General features: G+C 36.7%; 1 pseudogene; it reads left to right on the top strand.

Annotated features, from left to right (window-relative positions):
• The first annotated feature begins 1,977 nt into the window (after positions 1 to 1,977).
• Positions 1,978 to 3,845, top strand: LOC137241853 (uncharacterized; annotated as a pseudogene).
• Positions 3,846 to 5,015: the final 1,170 nt, after the last annotated feature.

The following is a 5,015-nucleotide window of genomic DNA, read 5'->3' as shown; positions in this document are numbered from 1 at the left end:
GGAACCATACCTCTAAAACGAATTCTGATGTCCCCCCCCCCCCCTTTGGGTCGTAGGGGCAAATTTTGAAAAATCCCACTTTGAAATGCCTATGCTTTTTCTTTTTGGAGTTTATTTTTCTCTTTAGAAATTTATTTAGTCAGAACATATGTAAATGAAAAAATGAATTTAACTTAGTAATAGAAAAGAAATAAAAAAATTATTAGAAATTAGCGTTTTTACAACCCCCTTTTAAAACCAAGGATCACTGTGATGCATTTGCATGTCGTAAACATAGTTGTGTGGGTTTTTTATTCAACGGTTTTAAATAATGAAGGCATCACTGTGACACAATTGCAGATCGTAAAATTGCTTGTGTTGTTTTTTTTTAAGCCACCACAAGACACAGCAGGTAGAATTGAAATTGCCCCTACCCAAAAGTTCGAACCAAAGGGGGGACATCAGAATTCGTTTTAGAGGTATGGTTCCTTCGGCAAAGTTTCTTATTTTGATCCCTAGAATACGATTTTCACAGAGCAAGGAGCGATTTTTAAATCGATCAGCCCTATTATATATGTACGTGAAGTGAACTCCATAACGAACCTGTTGGTAAAAATACGAAGATTTGCGTTTAGTGCCATCATAGCAGTGATTGGATGATGACCTTTAGAGGCTTTAAACATGAAATATAATTTGACACCGACCAATCTCTTTATGAAAGAAACGGCATCTAGAAAAAGTCTACATTCGGGCACGGTCAATAATGACGCAAACTTTATAATCCCATTTCCCTCGAGGACTTATTGGAAAAATTTTTCGGAAGCATGTGAAATGGCTTGTGAAGTGGAAGCAAGAGTCTTAACGACACCGCTATCCACGTCAGTTCATAGGCGCCTTCCGAACTTCACGAGTGTATTTTAATCTAATATTTTCAAAATTGTTAGGGTTGAAACACAGCACCTCATGTCGCAACTACAAAATTCAAGGGACAGGAATACGGATCATTTGTCTATTTTCTTCCAATATTTGTTTTATTGATTAATTCAGAAGGTGTGCATTGATACGAAATGAATTTGAGAAGGTTGTCGCACCAATTAAGCAACCAATAGATAATATGGATAAATTGCTGTAAAAAACACCGCCACATATCGTAACTTTCTGTTTCAGCTATTGACGCAACGTAAGCGCCAAAACGAGCCTTTAAAATTAAACTTTTTCTGCGTATTTTAAAGTTTTCAAATTTGTTACAGGAATTTCAAAGACAAGTCGGTTTCAGAAATTCGATTTGCTATAACACTCAAGTAGTCGACTATTCGAATACCGTTAACCGATTCCCAAGCATGCTTAGGATTTCTTACCGCATAATCGGTTAACCGGTTAGTCGATTAATCAAATAATTTTCCGAGCTCTTGTAGCTTGCTCCTTCTTGTACTCTTAAAGAGCCAGCTGCTGGAAGATCTAGGCTATAATGCCAATTAATGAAGGAAAAGAATATATCATGAACATAGAGCTGGGCTTCTAGTTGGTTGCATCCTCTGATTTTTTTGATATCTTTGCAAAAGTCTTAAGCAGTCCTTGTTCCTTGGTAATAAACAAAGACACAAATAAAATCAATAAATTTATCTTTTAGCCTTTTCTCAACTAACATTTTTTGAAAACTTTACTTTAAATTACTAGTTAAGTCGCTTCGAGCTACTAACGCTGCTTCCGCATTTTTATAGAACTTTTGTTTTATCAACAAACTAACTTGGTTTTTTGACTTTAGTCTCAAACGAATTCAAATAGACTTTTAGTTCTTTCATCTTGAAAAGGATAATAAAAAAAAAAAAAAAAAACAATAGGGGACTCATGAAAGCATATACACTTATAAGATGTAAAATTATATCCATTTACACAAGCTGTTATATGAACGCACCTAGTAATACTCTTGATAAACTGAATTGTCGATCAGCTGTTTTACTGTAAAAAAAAATTGTCATTATTATTATTAATTAAAAAATGCCAAGATTAAGTGAAAAATTAAAACTAAAACGTCTTTACAAAGATATTATTGTAAATGACTTGCTGATGTTGGAGATTTCTGATGAAAATGACGGCAATATTTGTGCTTTTGGCCAGATGGCTTGTGTAATAACCATTTTCATTGCAGAGAATAAAAAAAGGAAAGAGGACGAAATTTGGGAGGATTTCACGTTTGCTATGGTTGCGTTCACTGAGTAAGGTATGGGTGTGACTATGTTCACCATTCCGTCCCTAAATCTCACCAGTTTTTGCTAGACGTATGGCCTGGCTTAGATGAAAGAAGGTTTCGGACAATTGCTCGAGTTAGCCGCTCAACGTTCCAAGTGTTGTATGACTTGATCAAGGACGACGAAATATTCAACGGTCCGCGCTCTTGCAAGCAGTTCTCGCTAGAAACGCAACTTTTAGTTGTTTTATATCGCCTGGGCTCAAGTGGAGAGAGTGCCACGATAAACATAATTGCGAGTTTGTTTGGCGTTAGCGATGGCGGAGCAACACAGGTAGAACTTAAAATTTTTTTTTGAAAAATAATAACTAATACCAAATCTTTATACAGAACATGAAGAACAGAATATTTCAAGCCATTTTAAAGCTGAGACAGCAGTTTGTGTACTGGCCAGACAGTGTTGAGCGTCAAAGTTTAGTAGCTGAAACTTTTGACGAGTTGCCCCACTGTATTGGCTATGTTGATGGCACTGAAATAAAGTTAGCCGAGAAACCGCTTGACGATCCGGAAGCTTACTTTTCTAGGAAGCATGTGTATTCGTTGAAAGCGCAGGCTGTGTGCGACTATAAGCTACGAATCCGTCATTTGGTGCTCGGCTTCCCTGGAAGCGTTCACGATGCCAGAATATACAACAATTGTAGTTTAGTGACCCAAGCTTCAAGCTTGTTTACAGGTGCACAATGTCTGCCAGGCGACAGTGCTTATAAATTAACAAGTACTGTTATAACCCCCTTCAGATCCACCCCTACAGAAATGACTTCGCATCAGCGAAATGCATTTAATACTGTTTTCACACAGAAACTTAATGATCTCATTTCACCTTCTAATGAAATCGTAAATTTTTTGCTTTCACACAGAAGTAACTGCTCGATTAGTATGAAGGATGAGACAGACAATCATGGCGGAACGATACAAGGTGGGATCATGGTGACATACTTACAAACAAAAAAAATTCCATGTACTTGTAAATTCGATGGACAAATGTCAAAATCATACTGCGCCGGTAGTTGATGTATCAAATCAAATAAAAAAGGTTATAATCAGCTGTTCGATGCGGCCACCTTGTATCGTTCCGCCATGCAGACAATGACATTTGCTTTGAAAACTAAGAAGCGGAAACGGAAGCGGAACGCTGCCAACAGAGTTGCATTGTGCTTTTGACTTCATTAGGCATTCGATTAGCTACTAATGAAATAATAATAGATTCGAATTTTGTAGGGAAGATTGAGCTCAATAAGCGTCTTAATGTAGAAAACTGCCTTTATTATTCAATAAGCCGTCTGTGTGAAAACAGTATAACCGCCAATTTAGCCAATATCGAATAAGAATTGAGCATTGTTATGGTATACTGAAAGAGCGCTTTAACAGTTTAAAAGAGCTCAGAGTTACGATACGAAATGATGAGTCGGTTAAATTTGCTTGTAGGTGGATATTAGTATGTGCAATTCTACACAACATTGTCATACAGCAAAAAGACGATAACATTGACATAACCGACATAACTGATGATGATATTGGCGGCGAGGATGAAGAGGGGCCTAAAACACCAAATTGGTCTAGCAGCGAGGGTGAAGCAAAACGGCGTGCTATTCTAACTTTTATGCACGCATCACATTAACAGAAATACACATTTCTATCCTTATCCCTCTCTCTACACCTATAACCATACCAACCTCTCTCCTTCCCTTTTTATTCCTTCCACTTACTCTATTGTTCTTCTTCCTCTTCATCTCCCCAATTTTCATCCTCCCACCAATTTTTCTCTCCGTCTTTTCCACTGCCTCTGTTTCTTATCCTATCCTTATTCCTATTCCTGTTCTAATTATACTCAGTTGAGCAGAGCTCACAGAGTATATTAAGTTTGATTGGATAACGGTTGGTTGTACATATATAAAGGAATCGATATAGATATAGACTTCCATATATCAAAATAATCAGGATCGAAAAAAAATTTGATTGAGCCAAGTCCGTCCGTCCGTCCGTCCGTCCGTCCGTTAACACGATAACTTGAGTAAATTTTGAGGTATCTTGATGAAATTTGGTACGTAGGTTCCTGAGCACTCATCTCAGATCGCTATTTAAAATGAACGATATCGGACTATAACCACGCCCACTTTTTCGATATCGAAAATTTCGAAAAACCGAAAAAGTGCGATAATTCATTACAAAAGACCGATAAAGCGACGAAACTTGGTAGATGAGTTGAACTTATGACGCAAAATACAAAATTAGTAAAATTTTGGACAATGGGCGTGGCACCGCCCACTTTTTAAAGAAGGTAATTTAAAACTTTTGCAAGCTGTAATTTGGCAGTCGTTGAAGATATCATGATGAAATTTGGCAGGAACGTTACTCTTATTACTGCATGTACGCTTAATAAAAATTTGCAAAATCGGAGAAGGACCACGCCCACTTTTAAAAAAAAAATTTTTTCAAAGTAAAATTTTAACAAAAAATTTAATATCTTTACAGTATATAAGTAAATTATGTCAAGATTCAACTCCAGTAATGATATGGTGCAACCAAATACAAAAATAAAAGAAAATTTAAAAATGGGCGTGGCTCCGCCCTTTTTCATTTAATTTGTCTAGGATACTTTTAATGCCATAAATCGAACAAAAATTAACCAATCCTTTTGAAATTTGGTAGGGGCATAGATTTTATGGCGATAACTGTTTTCTTTGAAAATGGGCGAAATCGGTTGATGCCACGCCCAGTTTTTATACACAGTCGTCCGTCTGTCCTTCCGCATGGCCTTTAACACGATAACTTGAGCAAAAATCGATAT

Source organism: Eurosta solidaginis, chromosome 2 (genome assembly GCF_040869045.1).
Source record: "Eurosta solidaginis isolate ZX-2024a chromosome 2, ASM4086904v1, whole genome shotgun sequence".
In the NCBI taxonomy this organism is placed as follows: Eukaryota; Metazoa; Arthropoda; class Insecta; order Diptera; family Tephritidae; genus Eurosta; species Eurosta solidaginis.
The sequence above is the reverse complement of the archived record's forward strand: the minus strand, read 5'-3'. Positions and strand labels throughout refer to the sequence as shown.